The 21,517-nt window shown below is 37.6% G+C and overlaps 1 protein-coding gene across 3 annotated transcripts in view; it reads left to right on the forward strand.

Annotated features, from left to right (window-relative positions):
* The first annotated feature begins 335 nt into the window (after positions 1 to 335).
* Positions 336 to 21,517, forward strand: part of HDAC9 (histone deacetylase 9) — an 829,181-nt gene continuing 807,999 nt past the window's right edge. The window contains exon 1 of one of the 3 annotated variants that reach the window (XM_039862468.1): positions 336 to 578. The gene's annotated coding sequence lies outside the window, so the exon portion shown is untranslated. Of the gene's footprint in view, positions 579 to 632; positions 1,451 to 21,517 lie in introns of those variants that run through there. The other 2 variants (XM_039862469.1, XM_039862470.1) reach the window with 2 other exon arrangements.

The following is a 21,517-nucleotide window of genomic DNA, read 5'->3' on the forward strand; positions in this document are numbered from 1 at the left end:
CGCTTCCCACCCGGTCCCGCCCAGCCTCCGACGCGCCGGGGCTCTCCGCCGGGCCTCCCTCCGTCTTCCTTCTACCCCAGCCCCACCTCCTCCCCAAGAGTTGCTATTTTTAGTAAATCCTCCGCGCGCCGCCACCGGCTCGGCTCTCACAGTTCGCAGCCGCGCGCTGCCGCCCTCCCGAGCTCCAACCCCAGCGCCGCGACCGCGGCGGCGGTGGCGCGTCCCGCACACCGCGCAGCGCGCACGGAGCCGGTCCCGCCGCTCCCGCCGCTCCCGCCGCTCCCGCCGCTCCCGCCGCTCCCGCCGCTCCCGCCGCTCCCGCCGCTCCCGCCGCTCCCGCCGCTCCCGCCGCTCCCGCCGCGCTCGCCTCCGTCGCCTCCTCCGGCGCCTGCCGCGGCCGCTAAATCCCTGCTGGCGGAGCAGCGGCGGTCCCTGAGTCAACTTTCAATCCCCTCTTGGTTTCTGCTTCGCCATTCTCTTCTTCTCAAAAGATGGCTGTTTGGAGAAGAGGTAGAAGTTAGGGGGTCGCCGGAGCGGGACGAAAGAGGGCGCGACAGGCTCAGCAGGAGCGGGCGGAGGTGAGTGGCACCAGAGCCCGGTCCCTGGCTCGTGCTCGGGGGAAGCCCTGGGAATTGGGAGCCAAGTGTCCCCTGGATGCGCCGCTGAATTCCCTGCCCGGGTTCCCCAGGTTAACAGCATCCCAGTCTGAACCCCGACGCCACTTGCCTTGAATCTCGCAACCCAGAGGTTGGGCGGTTTAGCGGAACCTTTGCAAGAAGTTCGGTGCCAGGTGATCTTTTTGGTGTAGACCCTTACATTTGCTAGACAAGCCTAGGCGAGGGGTCGGTTACATGACCTCCCCTAACCTCCCACACCCAATTTATGCAGGAGTCGAGTTATGAATGAAAAGTTGTACTGCCAACGTGTTGCTCGAGGTGAGCAATACTTAGTGGGGGTACCTTTGATGTTTCGTGGGGGACTTCAGTTCCAAATCTATATATCAGAATACTGGGTTTTAAGAAAAGTTCCGGAGCCTGGGGGATGGGAGATAAAGCCGTTCCTTGGCTAGTGGAAGGGGAGTGATGAATCGTAAGCTTATTAAGGTAAACTGGCGACTTAAACGCCGTCCGAGACTGTCACAGTGGGGACTGGAGGGAGGAGAGGACGGGGGCGTTCCCTAGGCGCCTAGCCGGCAACGTTTGTTTGGTTTTGAAGCCGTCGCCCACTTGTCCGCAGTGAGAGGTGCTGGTGTAAAAGGCCTGTGCGTCTGTGTTGTGATCGAATGTGACCGAGCTGCTCTCCAGATCCGAGGCACGGTTGTCAGGGAGAGGTGGCCTGCGGCGGGGAGCTGAGGACGCGCTTCCTGTGATATGGAATTGGAAATTCTCTAGTGAGTCTCCTAGCTCCAGTTTCAGGAGGATCTGTCGTGTTTGTTTTCCCTGCGAGGGAGGTGTGTGTAATCTGCTAAAAGGAACTTTTAGATTAGGTAACTAACATTTGAAATCTATGAGAAATGAGATATCTACAGATATCCCATTATGTGTATATATTATGTGTGTCTGTGTGTATGTAAAATGTGGGAGTGGCATAAGAAAGGCTTAAAAAGTTTAACTTCAACTGGAAAAGAAAGTGAAGAGTTAATTTTTTTCTCTCCAAAGGGTATAACAATGCTTATACAATTGCGTATTCTTGGGGTGCTATTTCTTATAAAGGGTAAGATTTGGGAATTACAGGTATTTGGAGTACAAGGTTTTCAAATCTTGCAAGCATTATTGAAATCTAGGAAAAGGAAATAAGTATATAGAGAAGCCATATTAAAGAAAAAGTAATTTAAATTATTTAGAAAGAAAACATTTTGACATTTGAAAAGGTCTGGATGTTATTTTCTGATGCTCTAGAAATCTTTTTAATCCTGTAATTAATAACAGCACAGAATAAATTGCAGTTAGTAAATGAGGACAATTAAAATATCATGTTGGGAAAGGATAGCTTTTGAAGTACTCTTTGGTACTTTGGATGTTTATTATGGAAATTATTGTGACTGAAAATTTCTTGTTTAATATACTTGCTTTTTACCACAGATAATTAGTCCTCCTTTTCCTTTTAAACCACTGTTCCAGTTTGGACCAATTTAATTACCCAAACACCAAATCACTGCTGTGCCTTCTGGAAAGCATTTGCATTTAAAATGCTTAGTAAGAATATTGTATTTCTAAAACGACAAATAATTTAGTCAATTGTAAAACTTTCTTTTAATTTATTTTCATCCATTTTGTTTCAATGAGACAAATCTCAGGAAGAGAAGCATTTTATTGGAATACATAATTTTCTGTGTGTGGGGGGGAAAAAAACGAATGTTTTCATATATGTTTCAGTTACAAATAGATGCGTGTAGGGTGAAAATGCTGAGTCTAACCTTTGGTATAAGGCTGCCAGCAACTAGAGGGAGAGATGCTTTCCCAGCTCTCCTTCTGAATTGATTATCTTCTCTACAGAATGAAACCTGTTAGATGCACATAAGGTTGTGCAGAAGGAAGTTAAGAGCTTTAAATTAAGTACCAAATTATGTTTAAGAGAGAAAGTTTTTTTTTTTAATTAACTTTAGTCTTCCTGTTTCTTTCCCTCTGCAGTTTAGCCTATTGATAAGCTGGCCTTTATTAGAAAGTCAAACCAAACCCTCTTTGGCTAGAGAGTGTTTGCTGTATTAAACTGCCATCTTCTGTAAAAATAATGATGGCCCTCCTGAAATTAAAATGATATTTTTATACATTGTCATAGAATTTTGTGATTGTTTTGTGACCATTATTATGCCCAGTATTATAGTAAACAGGATTGCTTTTTGAAGTTATTACCACTATTTATAAATAATTATTATATGTATTCAGGGTATATTTCGAATATATTTGGATTTTAAGGAGTTTTAAATCATAAAGCCAACTGACCAGATAACCTGTTTACTAGTTTAGATGATACACAAAACTCAGATTTGTATTAATATCTTAGGCTGTTTTAGGGTTATATTGCTGCCATTTCTTTTTATTAGAATTAACTCTATTTTGAAGTTGTTTAAATATTATAACATGTCATGCTGTAATTTATACCCATTCTGTGGGGAAGGTGTAGGTTGTTCTCAAATAGAGTTATGGAGAAATAGCTAACAAGGATAATCATTTGAGAAACATATGGACATTATAAAATCCTTCTGTATGTAGCATCTGTACCTTCTCATTAGTGAAATATTGTAGTTATGGACAGTTTTTGTTATTATATCCAAATGTGTCTTTAAACTTTTCTTCAGTGGATTTTTTTGTTTGTTTTAAAATTTAATTTATATTAATGTTTAAGTTGGCAGGGGCTTTTATTGTTTGAAGCCCTTCCCATTTAATAAAGACATCATACTTAATTTTTATTGCACACATGCAGAGATAAGTACAATGTTTCTCAGCTTGTTATTATAACTTGTGTCTTTCTCAGTGATTCTTTGAAACATTGGAGAAACAGGTAGGACGATATACTGTTATCATTTTTGGAAAGAGGCAGCAGGTATACTGATAAATCCAAGGTCACACACTAGTGAGTGTGAAGCTGAAAATAACATTTATATTTCCTATATCTTATTCACAATAGCAAGCTTCTCTGGTAGCTATGTCATGACATTTTCATAAATTTATACATTCCTAGATTTTTAAAGTGCTTAACTTCGTAGATGTGCAGATTAAGATTTTATATCAGTTAGTATAGTAATAAGGGAATAAGCCCTTACTGTTGGCCTGCTGATGGGCGAGAACAGTGACTGCATTAGCTAGTGCTAAAACATACATACATACCGCTGAGGAGTATCCATTCTTTCTCATCCTTCTGCCCCCACTGGCCCCATCGTATGAGCTACATACTGCCCTTTTATTGGCCAAAGCTTCTTTAAAATCCTCAAGCTCGAGGATCATCAGGCTCACCGGTGAGAGAACTCAGAATATGTTTTTTGAGAAAGTATTGACAGAGGACTGCAATGGACCATCCACTCTAGAGACAGCCAATATGGATTAGGAATATTGTTGTCCTCGGTGTCAGGATATCCACTTTCTCTTATTGGCTCTGCTTCCACAGCTGAACTTAGAGAAATCAAAGGGAACAGAGGATTAATACAATTATCTAGTCATATCTGTCCATATAGACCTCTTGTCTGGTTAAATCAAACTTAAAAAAAAAAAGAAAAAATAGAGCAATTTGTTTTTATCTAGAGAAGATACTCATGACATTTTCTTCATCTTCCCAAATTCCTTCTCTTTTCATATCTTACAAGAATTTTTTTAGGGCAGTTGCCTACACGATTTGTAACAGCCAATGTGATAGACTTCCGATATTGTATTGTTAGATTCAATACAGAAGAAAGCATTGTGTTTTCATAGAAATATATAATCTTATGCAAGCTCACATGTATTTTATGAAAATACTTTAAACACTTTAGAATAAGCAGACAGTACCAGGAGTTCTCTATTAAGTTATTATTTTTAACTGTCCTTTTCCCTAATGTACGGTTTATAGGAGCTTATTTAAATCATTTTGAATGTGCAATACTAAAAGAAGTGGCTATTCAAGTGTGGTTTACTTTTTACTGTAATTAATTCTGTTTGGAGCTCCAAAGAGAGGAAAACTCCTATTCTTTATATTCTTTGCTGCACTGGAGAGAGTACAGCATGTTGCTAGTGAGACTGAGAAAAGTTGAGCATGTTGTTAATTGTACTTTTTTCCTATTTCTACAGAAGAAGGAGATGGGTGTGCTCTAGTCTAGTTTTAATGGAATAGTGATGAGTGGAATTTGAAGTGGCCACTGAAGGAACGATAAGATTTGGTCACTCGAATATCACTCAAGATATTTGGTAGCAAGTCATTGAAACTAACTTCAGTTAATTTAAGCATTAAATTAATGTAGTAGAGGATATTGACTCTGTTTGTTTTCTATTGTTTGGTAACACATTATCACAGATTTAGCAGCTTGAAACAGCACATATGTTATCTCAGTTTCATTGCTTAGAAGTCCATACATAGCTCTACTGGGTCCTCTGTTCTCACCAGGTGTTGGTCAGGGCTGCAGTCTTATCAGAGGCTTAACTGGGGAAAAATCTGCTTCCAAGCTTCCTTCGATTGTTGGCAGAATTCATCTCCTTATGGTTGTAGGACTGAGGTCTCCATTCTGTTGTTGGCTGTCCATCAGAGGTACTTAGAGGCTGCCTGATGTTCTTTGCCATGTGACCTTCTCACAGGCACTCTTATAACATGGCTGCTTAGCTTTTTAAAGTCAGCTTTCAAAATCTCTTGCTCCAGAATGATAAAACAATCATCATTATTCCATTCAAACTAGTCCATACCCATCTCCTTCTTCTGTAACATATAGGAGTGATATGACATCACTTTTGTCATATACATAATCTAATCAAGCAAATAACATCCATCACCTTTGCCATATTCTTTAGTTTAGAAGTAAGTCACATATTCTACCCAAATTCAAGGGCAGGAGACTATACATGGGCATGACTCATTGGAGGCCACCTTAGGATGTGTCAGCCATATCGACAAACTCCTAGAATCTCTGGGATAGTTAGCATGTATGGCTTAGATGTTACTCAGTCAGAAACAATGCTCATGGTCACTCTGGAGAACTGATTCTGTGAGATAGTGTTGCTGTCACTGTTGGTACACCAGCTTCGATAGTGGAAGTTAGGCTCTGTATAATAATGGAGAGGATTCTCCATATGTAATAATGGGTTCAGTTGCTCATGGCCAACAGGAATGCCGAATGTCCACTGCTGAAGGAAAGAAAGAGGAAAAATGTGAGCAAGTGATTGCTTAATGAAATGTTGAGGTTTTTGACCAGGATAGGCATGATAACCATTTGGAAATGGGATTGAATCGGAGAGTAGCTGGAATCATGCAACTCCCTGGAAAGAATACTCTTCTAGGATTTAAGAGAATGGTAGTAGTGAAGCTCCATTTAGGAATGGTGGTGGTAAGAAAGGAGTAGAAGCATTTAAAACGATGAATCACTAGCACATATGTTAGCCTAGGATTTTACTTAATTAGTCCCTACTGTATTACATATGGAAAATATTTTTAAGGGATTGGTGTCACCAATTCTTTCAGAGAACCAGCACAGGTTTGGAGGCCCACAGCTTGGCCTCCCATTATTTTACACGAGGGAACAGAGACCATCTCAGATCCACTGTACATCTGTTGCCCAATGTCTGGTGAATTGTGTAGGGACTTGGGGGTCTGTTAAGCACAGCTTGTTGCTCCAAGCACTTTGCAGGAATGAATTTTTTCTAATCTGCCTCTCATATTTGGCAACTGAGTTCAAATATCCCTAGTTCTTTCCCCCATCTTCCTTCCAAGTAAATGGAGACTTCAAAAGGTCAAATAGCTTGCTAAGGGTCATTCAGGTAGGATATGAAATCTAGGTCCGACTTCAAAGCCCACCGTCTTTTAGTACGCATCCCATACTCACAAGTAGTAAGTGAAGTTTCCAGGAGAAGAGCTTGTTTTTCTTTTGAAGAGACTGTCAGCACTACAGTTGCTCTTGGGTTCCTTCATTCATCTGGATACTGGAAGATGAGGGATGAAGAGAGGAGTGAGAGAGTATGCTGTATCATGCCTTTCTCCTGCCCGCCCCCCCCCGCCCCCCGCAGAAAGTACAGATTATAGGTCTCTCTCTTTTCTCTAAAAGTAAGAATGTGGAGTGGAGGCCGTGTATTTTTTTATTTCTACTTATCATTTTGGCTAAAATCAAAAGCTCTGTGTCTGCTTTCTCTCCTATATGTAGATTTCCACTATTAAGTTCAGTCAGGAAACATGAATTCTCATTGCCTCTTTGGCCATTGGGTTCTTTGTATAGCTTTTTCGGTTTTTGATCTACTTGAAAAGTCTATTCAGACATTCCTCCTTTTTTCTTCTATTACTCAGTCTCCCTTTCTACTCTGTGGTGCCTCTGTATCCTATTCATAGATATTCTACTTTTTTCCTCTTCTGTCGTATGTACTTAAATCTCTTCTTTAGATGGATCTAGTTCCATTGATCAGAATCATTGGCCCAGATCCCCTTGCTGCTCTGCTGTAAAATACAAGCTCAGCGTGAGACTCATCTGTATTCTGTTAATTTTACTGAGTTGTGCCCTGTGTTCCAGCACAGAGTGAGAAAGACTTTAAGATTTCCCTGGGTATTTGAGTCAAAATGTAAACATTTCAACCTGAACACCCCAGAGCACTGTAATTGGGTTGTGTTAGGTTAGGTCTGTTCCTATAGACCACACTCCGCTCTGGACAGGAAGACGGAGTATTGGGATGGCCTCATCTGGGCTCTTCTCCAGTAAGACTGTTCTCCATAAGGAAACTTGTTGACCACCCTCCACCTTATAGACTATAATAACCTAATCCAGAGTAAGCTGCAGCTCAGGAATTCTTGAAATAAACTTATTTCTTTGTATAGAAATGAATTCTGTATGAAGATTAGATAGTCACATGACAAAGAACATAAGATTTCGTGTTAGATTTCCTACCTTAGTTTAGGCCAGATTTGACTCTAAAAGCCCCAACTTCTTGGCATGGCATCCAGATTCTCTGATAGATTGGACCTAGTCTATCTTTCTTACCTTTACCTTTTTAATTCTTGCCACCCCCTGACTTACTGCTTTAAAGATTTAAGCACTAAACTTGGAGCTAGCAAGTGGCTTAGATTTTAGATGATGGGAACAGTCAGCCTAAGAGAATAAATCAATACGTAAAGAAAAGTCAAGATGCCTGTGCGTGTGCACGTGTTCGTGTGAGCGCTCATGCACATATGTGCATGTGTGTGGTAGATAAAGAACAAGCAATGACAGCTTTTCAGTTTTTCAGTTCTTGCATGAAGTCATTTTTGAGGCCGTTCTACCACTGATTTTTCTGGGATTATGTTAGGTAGGCAATAAATGATCAGGAAATTGAGCTTCTTTCACCTGCTGTTGAGAATACTAAATAGCAGCGTTTCTTTCAGCCAAGCATTCTCAGTGCATTTTCTGAACCTGCTACCTCCAGAACTATCAGTGGCCATTTCTTAGCCAAAATCAGACTTTTGCTCCTCTTGGGTTTTATTTGGAGAGTGTGCCCATTAGGAGGCTGCATCTTCTCAGCTCCTTTTCCTCTAGGCCTAACTTATGTTCCTCCTTTTCTGTGGTGCTTCCTCCAATTTATGCGTGGGACTGTGATCTCACTCTTCTCTGAATTCCCACAGTAATTTCGGACGATGGCAGTGGTTCGCACAGGCTTACAAGTTGAATTTTAGTGTTAATTTATTGAGAAATCCATAATAAAAAAGGCTACTCTATGAGTAAAGTCTTTGAACTAGGAATTTGCATTTTATTACCCAGAACAGCATCTTTATACTTTTGAAATATCATAGTATATTTAATATATGGAATGATTTACATATGTATTTGTGGTTTCTTCCCATTTCCTCTGTGGCCCACTACACATCCGTGGCCTCCCATGCTTAGGTGGAAAGGAGGCAGGAGAAGGTTTGGCTTCCTCATGGGCACCCTCTCCAAATGAAACATCACGGGAGACGTGGTCTGATTTTAGCTAGACTACTGCTCTATACATTGTGAACCTAAGTTATTCTTATCAAACATTTTGCTTAAGTATGTAGGAACATAAATACAGTGCTTTTTACAAATTATAAAAACAAAAACCAGTGAGTGAATATTAACTGCGAACAGCAAAACCGATTAAATTACATTGCCCGTGTAGGGTTAAAGAGTGTGAAGATGTAGCCTCAGATCTTGCTCTTATTTAATCTGTTTCTATGGTTCATAGTAATAGAAATGCAGAAAGCATCCTTTTAAAAAGTAGATTAAATGAAAACGATATTAACTCGCGGTCTTTGTTTGCTGGTTCGAGGCAATCAGACTTCATACATGACCAAAACTCTACCAGTAAATAATCTTCAAATGTCAGCTTTAGTGAGATGTCACCTGAGAACTCTAACATCTTTTTGATCTCTTAAAGATGTGATTAGCATTGTGAAGTTATTGAATTCTGAATCAAATGCGTAAGCCATATCCAAAGATGGCAGGAATGGAGAGAACAGATTGGGCAGAAACTGCACAGAGATTGGTTGCATGCATCAGCTTCACTTTCAAACGATGATGATTTTAACCATACAGTGCAGGTGCTTTTGGATGTCTATGTTCCCATGTGTTCCATAATGACGCCATTCATCTTCACCTTTTTTCTAATCAGACTTTATTTATTTAGCAAATTATACGTTATTTGGCCTTCTCCTAGTAATGCGTGATTGAGAACACCAACAGCAAACACTGGAATGAAAATTTGGGGGCCATATTTAGCTTTAAGATGATTATTCAGATATTAATTAGAATACGTTTGTATATATTTTATTTTTCTGGATTATCATCTCAGTGCACACCTAAAATGGGAAAAAATTTTCATGGATCTCAGTTTGAAGTACATAGTCCCAAATATTAATCGCTACTTAAAACATTTTACATCTTACTGTGCATTGTATGTCATTAACTAGGTTGAAAGCCCTTTGATGGCTGAGAGAACTTGCTTACTGTTTTTTATTTTCTTCCATAGCACTGAGTGCATTTCAGGTAGTTGGTACCCAGTAGGTGTTTGCTGATTGGCCAAACCGTTTAAATGTCATTATTTCCTACTGCACTATGAGCTCCTTGAGGGCAGAGACTATTTCGTTTTAATCTGTGGACTCTGAATGCCTAACATAGCAACTTTTACATGAGAAATACTCAGTAAATGTTCTGAAAGAAAAAAATGGATGAATCATAAGCTTTATATGTGTGTGCACATGTGTGTGTCTTCTTTTAGATCATATCTTTTATATACAAGGCACTTCTAACAGTTGTATAAATCAGTGCTGTCCAATGGAATTTTCTGTTATGATGGAAATATTCTATTTCTGTGTTCTCCAATAGCACAGTCAGTAGGCTCATGTGACCTTTGAGCAATGTAGGTAGTTAGGCCAAGTGCCTGAATTTTATTTAATTTTAATTATAAAATAGTGTCATGTGGCTGGTAGGCAGCCCAGGTCCAGATATAATGACTCCTTTCTCAAATTTATTTGCCCACACATATCTCCAACATTACTACATTTTTTTTGGTTGTAATTGGATGTTGTTATTGGATGGATAAAGTGAGTTATCTCACTTTATACACAGAGCAACATATTCCATCAAATTGGTTTCATTCTTCTCCCAAATGGCCAACAATATTGTATGTCATTCCTTCACTCATCCCACCATCTGGTTTAAAAAAAAATCATTTTCTTATTAGTCTAGAGGCCTGACACTGACCACTTTCTCAGGGAAGTTTTACATACACTTTTTAAAAATTGCCCAGGTTTTTTTCTGGTGTTTTTTCCACGGTTTTAATCTTTTTCTTTTAAAATAAGCCATTTAAACTTGGGTTATCTATGTCATCATCATCATCATCATTGTATAAAATGGGGTTTATGCTATGCTAGCCTATATACGATGCACTAATGTCTACTGATATTGTGAACAGATTTCAAATTTACTATATTCTTAAAATGCCTCTGAATATTCCTTCTCTTCTATTCATTTTTTTTTTTTTACTTTTCTTGTCTTTGTACTTTTTCTGGTGCAGGAGAAGAATGAAGACATATCATATACATTTAAACATACGATAACTCAATCCTTATGTAAGATGTAACCCTGCCATAACAGCTGGTGTCAAATGCATGAAATCAATACAACAGGATTTTCCATTTAGAAAGGCAAGAATTGCTTCCTATAAGTGGCCAAGTCTTTTATGCAACTTATAGCACTTCCAGAGCAAGACTTAGATTAAAATCCATCATACATTTATTGAGTCCTGGTGTTGTGTATGTTCACATGTATTGTCTCATTTCTTTCAAGAATGCTGAATCTAGTAATATGTAATGCTTATAGAGACTATTCAAATAAATTGGAATAAACTCTGCTGACAAGCAGAATACTTTAGCATTTTCCACTCATTCTCTACTGCTGGAAATTGTTGTTTTCTTAAATGGCAGAATTTGAATGGACAGACTTCAGCATGGAGACTTGCCTTTTCATTTTTTTTTTTTTTTTTGTCTAGTGCAGTAGTTCCCAAACTTGAGTGTGCATCAGAATTTCTCTTCAGGGCTATACACACAAAGGACTGTAAACTATACTTTATGGCCGAGTTAACTCCTTTTCCAAAGCAGTTTTGTCTATAGTAGAATTTCATCTTGGAATCTACTTTTTCCTGAACCAAAAGATGCATCTCCTCTGTATTTCTTTATTTCTATTTTCATTCCAGCACAGAGCTTGAGAACTTGCAGAGATGCTTTTGAATAGATATCACCAAATAGGAGAAAAACTCAGTAACAATATATAGAATTTTGCACTCGTGAATCAACAGTTGTGCTTTGGTCTTATGATTGCTTTCATCTGCTTCTTAATGTCAAGACGCTAATACTGCTGCGTTATCTTCCCCTAACCTTCCTAAAATCCCTAATGATGTACATTAGCAAAATTTTCATTTTAGGCAGGTTGCGGGAGTGAGGGAGGAAACTTTCTTTTGTGACTTGTGCTATAAATATATTTTTAAATCTCCTTCTTATCTGTTTGACGCACATTTTAAAAGTTAAGATAAATATTTGTTGAGTTTATTAGCATTGCAGTGAAACAGTAACTGTTTGCTTTTATTGTAAAGTTCAGCAAAAGCCACTCTCAAACCTTGTGAGCTAACTTGTTTACTAACAAGAACACCCTTTTAGAGTCACTACTTTTTCTCTGTGAAAACAAATTTAATAAATTCAACTTAAGTTATGTTTTTGAAAGTATAATGCTGAGACTACTCAAGCCAAATGGGAAAGTATGGGCCAAATGGAGTGGGTTTTCAGAATAATGGTTACAGTTTTAATTTCTCTAGAATAGCAAATCTGAAATATTCTTGTGTGAATTTATAATTTTCAAGTAGCTATTGAAAACACATTAAAATTTATTTCATACCCTATTCTGTTTTTCTTGCATATCTTATAATCCCCTTACTATATTACTATTTTTGCTTGAACAGCAAATAATCTTTTAGAGATAGTCATAATAAAAACAAATCTTTTGTATTTACATTAGTCTCCCCCTTATCTCTGAGGGGTACAGTCCAATACCTCTAGTGGATGTCTGAAACCACAGATAGTACCGGTACTTAATTTTACTGTGCTTCCTATACATACATACTTAACATAAAGTTTAATTTATAAATTAGGCACAGTAAGAGATTAACAACAGTAACAATAAAATAGAGCAATTATAATAATATAGTGTAATAAAGTTATGTGAATGTGGTTTCTTTTCTCAAAATATGTTTGTACTATACTCACCCTTCTGATGATGATGATGATGTGAGATGGTAAAATACCTTATTAAGTCAAGAACCTTCATCTTTTCACTTAAAGGAAGTACTTTGTGGCTTCTCTTTGGCGTATCTGAATTGGCAGCATCACTTCTCTTGAGCCTTGGGGCCATTATTAAGTAAAATGAGAGTTACTTGAATACCAGTACTGTGATACTTGGACAGTTTGTATGATTACGAAGATGGCTATTAAGTGGCTGATGGGCAGGGTCCATGTACAGTGTGGATACTGCTACATTCATTTAGTTTTTGTCATTTTCGGTTCTTTATTCCTTTACCTTTATTTCTTTTCGGGTTTTTCGTACCATTTCCATCTGGTATCATTTTTCTTCTGCCTGAAGAGCTTCCTTTAACATTTCTTGTAGCACAGGCCTGCTGGTGATGAATGCTTTCGGCTTTTGTATGTCTGAAAATATCTTTATTTACCTTCATTTTATAAGATTTTTGTGGGATATGGAATTCTAGATTGACAGGTTTTTTTTTTCCTTTTAATACTTTAAAAGATATTGCTCTACTGTTTTTCTCACTTATTTTTTATAAGAAATCTGCTGTCATCTTTATTTTTGTTCCTTTTTATATACACTATGTCCTTAAAGATCTTCCCTTTTTTACTGGTTTTGAACAAGTTGATTATGATGTGTCTTGGCATAATTATCTTCATGTTTCTTATAATTTTGGTTCACTGAGCTTCATGGACCTGTGAGTTTATAATTTCCATCAAATTTGAAAAAATATTAGTCATTATTTCTTCAAAACTTTTTGGTTTCCATCCTTTCTTTTCTGTTCTCTAATTACATGTGTATTAGAATCACTGATGCTCTGTTTACTTATTTTATTCTTTTTTTCTCTGTGTTTCATTTTGGATAGTTTCTATTGCTGTGTCTTCAAGTTCAATACCAGTGTGTTTTTCAACTCTGTATTGTAGTTTTCATCTTTTGAAGTTCAATTCTTCTTTTAAAATTCTTCCATGTCTCTATTGAACTTTTTTGAAGATATGGAGTACATTGATAATAACTATTTAAATGACTTTGTCTGCAAATTCTAACATCTTTTTTAGTTCTTAGTCAGTTTTGTTTGGTTGATATTTTTCTTCTCGGTACGGGTTATATTTTCCTACTACTTTGAATGCCGGGTAGTTTTTGATGGATGCCAGACATTGTGAATTTTACCTTGTAGGGTATTGGATATTTTTATATCCCTAGAAATCTTTTTTAATGGGATGCAGTTAGATACTTGGAAACAATTTGATCCTTTCGGTCTTATTTTTAAGATTAGTTTCTGAGTACCCTACCGCAAACCCCATACATAAATTATAAGTTTCTCTGTTTGGCTGGTGGGACCAGGCACAATTCTCAGCCCTGTGTGAGTGCAAAGTACTGTTTCCTCTAATCCTTTCAGGTGGTTCTTTTTCTGGTCATGGGCTGTTTCCTCATATACATGTGCTCAGCAGTACTCTGCTGAATATCTAAGGGGTATTTACAGATCTCTGGAGAACACTCTTGTTCAGGCCTCTTCCCTCTGGTACTCTGTCTTGAGATTTCTGGCTGCTCTTATCTTCTCACTCGTTTCTCAGATACATCTCTTCAATTCAGGGATTGTGCTAGCCTCTTCCTTGGTTTTCTTTCCTAGCACCATGGGTCTGGAAGCTGGGACAGTCATAGGGTTCATGTCATCAGTTTCCCATTTCTTAGGATTTGCCTGATGTTGCCCACTTATCACTGGTATTCGGTGTCTTGAAAACTGTTGTTTCACATATTTTGTATAGCACTTTCCTTTTTTCAGGCAGAAGGGCAAGTCCCATCCCTGTTACTCTGTCTTGACTGGAAGTGGGTGTCCTCCATTCTTTTTCTCTTCCTTGTAAAATCTTGTTGGTCAAGATAATTTTGGAGGCTATTTAAGTATTTAATACTCAATGTAATGCAGTTCAGCACGATAGTCTCTCTATTTCTTCAATAGTTTCCAAACTTCCTATAATGAATATTTTGTGCTGTAAATATATTTTCAAAATTTTAGTTTTAATGTCAGGGATGTCCTAAATTATGCTTGAGGATTTTAATTATCACCCTAGCCATTCAAAACCATTTTTAAGGCAAGCCAGTAATAAATCAATACATTAAGTTTGTTATATACAATAATTTACATACTTTTAAGTGGATAAAAGGTGCTACTGTGGTGAAGTACTGCATTCCCATTAGCTTGTTTTTTAGAAGGATCGAAGCCAAGTAGTTTTGAAATAATATACTCTTGAATTTGTAGATGTGAATGATTATAAAACAGCTAATAAATTACTGTCTTTTAAATTGTATCACTTTTATGGAGTTCCTTTTTATGTTTATTTAGGAGATTCTATAGTTCATGCCTGGGTTTTTTGAATGTTTACATATCAAGCAGTAGTGAACTATGTGCTGGTGAACTTTTATTTTTAGTCTCTCTACTATTTGAATGATAGAAAATAGTACTGCAAACTAATATGAGAATAAAGTGTCAAAATTCAGGAGCCCATCTTGCTCTACTGCATATATCGTGTTGCTTCAAGAGTTTTCTGGCAGTAAGGGCACAATTGACTGTTAATTTAAAAGAATCCTTGAGGTGGTATAGTTCCATATGCTGTAGGAATATGTCAATGATTTTTTTTATTTTATAATTTGAGTTTTTAATGTAGTCTTTTGAAAGCTAGTTGTTAAGCATGGCAAGAAGACTAGAGTTGCTTTAGAATTCTTAGGAAAATAATTTTGTAAGAACAAATTAAAATTAACTTTAACTTTCTTCAGCACTGTCATAAATACCAGCATGCTGAAGCCAAAATTACAGCAATGTTACATTGCTATGTTTCCAATATTTAAGCATAAAGGTTAGGCCAGATTTATAGTATCTTTTAAAATTGAACCAAAATATAAATTATTTATAGAATTTTAAGAACAGAATCTTAAAAAATTGAATACCACTCTGTGGTAGAAACTGCTAGTTCTCTCCCGATATCCCTTTTCTTCATCATCCTCAGACGTATTTCCCCTGATTTTTCAGTGCGGACAGACCCCCTACAGAATAAAGATGACATTTCTCAGCCTCTCTTGCAGCTAGCTAGGCATTATGCCATGTGACAGAGTCCTGGCCATTGGATGTAAGCAGAGTGATTTTTGCAACGTCCAAATGGGCCATGAAAGGACAGGGGTGTACTTTCTTCTTCTCCTACATTGCTGGCTGTGGATATGGTGGTATACTCTCTGAGAGCTTGCTAAACAGGCCAGCATCCTAGGAATGGAAGAGCAACATGATTTTTTAAAAAGGTCTGGGACAATGTTGATGACTTCTTGAAGCAGAGCTGCCATAACAGCTTGGAGTTTTATGTGAGCAAGTAAGAAACTTCTATCTTGTCTGAGCCACTGTTATTTTGGGCCTCTGTCACATAACAGGCAAAGCTATATACACTGTTCCCACATTTTTTTGTTTATAGATAAGTTAGTAGTTGCTTTTTATAACTGCAAGCTTGAAAGGACCAAGTGATCGTGCATCACAGAGATCTAAACTTCTTCAAAGGACCTCATTTAAAAAAATTGGACTGATCCATTATTATTAACGGAAGAGGACAATACAATTAATCCCATCTGGCTCTTCTCTGAAAAATTTGAGGATCTAAGGCTCATAATCCTTATACTGACTTTTGAAGAAAACAAAGTTTGGAAAAAAGAAAGTTAAATTATTCAGCTTTCCACTTTGCTGCCAGTCACCAAATATTTTTTTCATTTTCCCTATATTTTGCATTTCATAGTTGTCAAATCCCAAAGTTCACTTTTCAGTTCCCAGTGTGAAGTGGCCTGTGCCATTTTATACTGTTTACTACTCCCACTTCTGGAAATTATTATCTCTCAACCTCTGGGATGTCACACCTTTACAGTTTCTTCCTCTGTCTCTGCTCTCTTTTTGGTCTCCTTCATGGAACCTTCTTCCATCCACCTCTTCTTTGTGTGTATACTCTGATTCGTGGTTCACTATTTCTTTTACTTTGCATTAGGGAGATCACAAATCGGCAGTTCATAGCCATGTTTTGTTGCTGTGGCATAGAATTTAAAGAAATATTGCATTAATTGGCAATATTTAAAAATCAGGCCATTTAACATGAAATTTAGATTTTGGCTCTTCTTGACCAAAAAAGTGACCAGACAACGCTGCATTCCCTGTAGCATTAGGTGATTGGAGCTGAGTTGCACCTGCTTCCTTTAGATGGGTGTGTTCTTCCTTCTTTGTCATAGTCCCCACCACTCCCTCTCATTTATGTCTTGTTTTATTTATTTATTTTTATTACTTGCCTGATCATTTAGGCATTTAGGTTTACGATACTCATATTCTTGGGTAATTTAAGTTTTAAGTTAATCTTTCCTAAAAGCAGTTTCCCTTTTCTTCTCCTGTCTTTTCAATTCCAATTCCTCCTCCCCATTCCTACTATTATCCTAATTAGATGACCTTGTTTATTGTCTCTTCTAGCTTACTAGCAGTAGAATCTTAACTGAGTTTTATGCCTCTTGCCTTATCTAGATCCTCTAATCCTCCTCTGACACTGCTTCTAGAGTGACAGTTCTAAAATTAAATTTTTATATGACTCCATCCAGCCCAAAGACTTTGAGTGACTCACCTGCCTTCTAGATGATTTCGGACTCCTTGGCATTGATGTAAATATAAAATAGTGCAGCCACTTTGGAAAACAGTTTGGCGGTTCCTCAAAAAGTTAAATGCAGAGTTACCGTATTACCCATCAGTTCTTCTCTCAGGTATATGCCTAAGAGAATTGAAAACATATTTCTAGACAAAAATATGTACATGAATGTTCATAGATATTTATAATAGCCAGAAACTGGAAACAACCCGAATGTCCACCAACTGATGAATAAACAAAATTGTAGTATACTCACACAGGGGAATATTACTGGGCCATAAAAAAGAATGAAGTACTGATTCATGCTACAATATGGATGAACCTTGAAAAATTTATGCCAAGTGAAAGAAGCCTGATTTGTACAGCTTTTTGTAAGGTCACATATTGTAGAAAGCATGTATATGAAATATCAGAGATGGAAATAGAGTAGTGGTCACCAGGGGCTGGAGGAAGAGGAAATGGGACGTGACTGCTGATGGATATGGGTTTCATATTTTGAGGAGATGATAATGTTCCAGAATTAGATAGGGCTGATGGTTACACAACTCTGTGAATATACTTTTAAAAATCACTGAATTATACAATTGAAAGGTGAATTCTATGATATGTGAATTATATCTCAAAAAAAAATATCAAAGACCAAAACAGATCTGACTTTTGCTGATTTCTTCAGTCTCCTCTCCTGGTACTTCAGTCTTCCCGCAGACCCTCTCTACCTTGCGCTGGGGCCCTGATCTCCTAAGTGCTTTAAGAGTTCCGTGCCATTGCTCAGTGTTGTCTATTTACACATTTCTGCCAGAGGAATTTCTACCACTCTCTCTTCCCTATTTCTGATTTTCCTTTAAATTTTAGTTCGGATCTCACCTCCTCTGGAGTTCCTTCTCTTCCACCAGTGCTGGTAAACTTAAGACAGGGATCCGATGATTCTCCAGAGCCAAGCAAGGACACCCTAGAAAGTGAAAAGAGAGTCATCTTGATATGCTTATTCAAATTTTGCAATCATAAAATCTAAAGAGGCTGGAAGCGTTCATGTTTTATAGTTTTTAATTTTAAATAAAATATGGTGGGCTCGGTGTGGGGAACCATATTTTATTTTATTTTTTAATTAAATTTATCAGAGTGACATTGGTTAATAAAATTATATAGGTGTCAAATGTACAATTTTATAATATATAATCTGTATATTGCATTGCGTGTTTACCACCCAAAGTCAGATCTCCTGCCATCAGCATGTATTTGACCCCCTTTTCCCTTTTCTGTCTCCCCCATCTCCTTTTTCCTTCTGGTAACCACTAGACTGTTATCTGTATCTATGAGTTTTTGTTAGTTTATCTGTTCATTTGTTACTTTCAGTTTTATATCTCACATGTGAGTGAAACCATATGGTTCTTGCCTTTTTCTGTCTGACTTATTTCACTTAAGATGATATTCTCGAGATCCATCCATGTTGTTGCAAATGGCAGTATTTCATCTTTTCTTATGGCTGAGTAATATTCCATTGTATATATGTACCACATGTTCTTTATCCGATCATCTATCGAAGGGTACTTTCGTTTCCATGTTACCGCCACCTCCCTCCCCTCTGTCCTGTGTAGGTTAGGATCACAAAATCTATTTTGTGATCCCCCAAACACCCTGGGCACCCTTTGTTACCCTGAATGATTATCTGTTTATTTTTCTGTCTCCCCATCTAGATTAGAGACTTCTTGGAGATAGTTCTTGTGTCTTTCATTTCTTTATCAATGCAAGTAAATCCTAGTAATTCTCCAAAGAAGTTTGGCAGATTTCGAATGTATGAAAAGACATTCTCAGTGACATCAAATGTAGTCATGTGGGAGAGAGAGCTTGCATTTGCTTTACTGAAGATCAGAGATGTGAGGACTGTTTAAGAAATGCTATGTAAGTAGATGACTTCATTAAAATACGTGATCTCTCCTTTTCTCTCTCCATCCCTCCTCCCTCTCTCTCTCACCCTCTTTCTCACACATGCATTGCTTAAAAAGCTGTTTCAAAAAGAGTAGAATAAAAAAAGTGAGAATTTTCACTTTTCTCAACCTATGCACCTGAGAAAGGTGTTAGATTTAAGGCCTAAAGTGGGTATTAAATGGCACTTTCCTCAACATATTTTTAAAGTGTTTTCTGTACTTTTCAAAACAGTCTTTCCTCTTCATGTCAGAAAATTCCCAAGTTAAAATTCATGTACTAACATTAACTCCCATTTTGGATCTTTTCACTATGCGGTGGCAAAGAGTGGCTAGTTAAGGTTTTTTCTTTGAGAAATGTAATTATACTTAATTGTTTATACATCATTTCTCACTTTTGTAACCTTTGGTTTTTAAAACTAGAAATTTCTTTTCTATTCTGTAGTATCTTATTTGGGTTCCCAGAGTCAGACCATGAGACAAAGGTTTGAGAGCAGGTAGTTTATTTAGGAGGCAGAGAACACATAAGTAGGGAAGTCAGTCGGTAAAAGGTATATATTAAGCCAGCTACCATTTTGGTCAAATGGAGCTTACTTCTTCAGGGGAAACTGTAGGAGACACTCCTTAGAATGGTCTATCTGAGAAGCAAGGGAGCTGGGGTATTTATTATACGGTGGAACCATTGCTCCTTTGTTGAGGGCTGCTTCCAGCCTGCTGTGCAGGTCCAGAGAAAACCCTTGGGCAACAAAATGAAAGTCGTGGCAGTTGAAAGTCTGTGAGCATACATTTGAGTAGTAATGGTCAAGGAATGTGGGTGAGCATCAACGGTGTCCACTACGTATGGAGATGGCACACCACAGTGGCAGGAGTGCGAAAGTATGAAAATATCAAGATATAAGTTAGCCTTACTCAAGCATTTACTCAACCATCAGATAAATACCTACTATGTGTTAAATACTATGCTAGGTGATGGGATATACTGACGCACTTGTTGAGGCACTTAGCTTTTTAAATCTCAGGTTATTCATTTATAAAGATAACTTATTTTCTTCCTTTCAAAAATTAAGACATCAATGACATGATATTCCCCCAAATACTCTGGAATGTTTAAAATAGTATCTCAAATTTATTATTATGATATTTACACAAATTTACCCTAAGAAAGCAGTAGAAATGTGGTTAGGCCATAAATTTGCCTCTTATCAGGGATATGTTAGCCAGTCAAAAGCATTTTTTAAAATTTAGGCTGCGTGAATTTGGCTTCTCTGTGCAGTTTATATAAGATAGTAAATTTATAAGCTCTATGAAAGGAATAAGGTACCATAGGGATAGTTATTTTTAGCCAGTTGTCAGTGAAGGGATCCCAGAAAAAGTGGATAAAATGAACTTTAAAGTAATAGGTAGGAATTCACTATGTGGAAGTAGAGAATTTATGAAGGAACAGTGCATTCCAGGAGAATTTTTGCTAAGTCCAAGAGGCAGAGCAGGTAAGAACCCACTCAATGCCCAGGTTAACTTTCATGCCCATGTCTTGGCCAGGACATCTGTCTCCATTGTGAACAAGCTATGTGGTATCTGACTAGTTATTTAAGTTTTCCTAGGCTTTCATTCCTTAACTATAAAGTAGGGGTACTAGTACTACTTGTACTATAAGATTGTTGTAAGGATAAGCGAGATACGTTCCATAAGGCAGTTAGAATGAGGAAAATTCTCAGTAGCCTCATCTATAGCTTTTGGTATCAGCGTAGTTTCAGATTGCAAATCATATTGCCCTAAGATGCATCTGGCCCACACAACACAAAGTTTCCCGAAGTATATGGACATTAGTCCCAAACATTTGCAAGAAAAAAGGATTATAAAGTTAAAAGAATTTAAGAATCCTTGTGTACCATACATAGACTTCCTGGAGGGTCACATTGAGATATACACAGTGCTGAGATGTCTAGGAAACTTTTGTGGCTTTAATACTGTGTATTAAATTTCTTTAATCACCAGTTTCTTCCTCCTGCCCTCCAGTATAATACCTATTCACATTGGATACTCTTTGGGACGTACTAGTTTGAAGAGCTTCATGAGTTGGATCAAGCAGGTTATTCACATTATACATCCACATTAATATTGTCTATCAAAGTAATCATCTTAAGGACTTGTAAATGTCTTTAAGTAAAATGGCCTTTGCTAAGAACAGTTTTTTGAGATTCTCTCTTTAGGTGTGCCTCTGAGTGCGTTTATTAGTCCCTCCACATCAGTCATTACATGATCTCTTACATATTTTGTTCCTTATTTTCTATACAGAATTTTATCACTTGTCCTATGATCCTTTCTAGGCCTCAGACCTGTTCAGAATGATGTTTTTCAGCCTCACTTGAAATAATTTAAAGAACATTCCCGGGACAATTTTGAAAGTCAACTTCCAAAAATTCTTGGAATAATGCCACTGTCATTAAACTAAGTCATAACTTTCAAGGTGAATGGTTTTAAAAGGGACGGAAGCTACTTCGGAA

The sequence above is a fragment of the Pteropus medius genome, unplaced genomic scaffold (genome assembly GCF_902729225.1).
Source record: "Pteropus medius unplaced genomic scaffold, Ma_sr-lr_union100, whole genome shotgun sequence".
NCBI classification, from domain to species: domain Eukaryota; kingdom Metazoa; phylum Chordata; class Mammalia; order Chiroptera; family Pteropodidae; genus Pteropus; species Pteropus medius.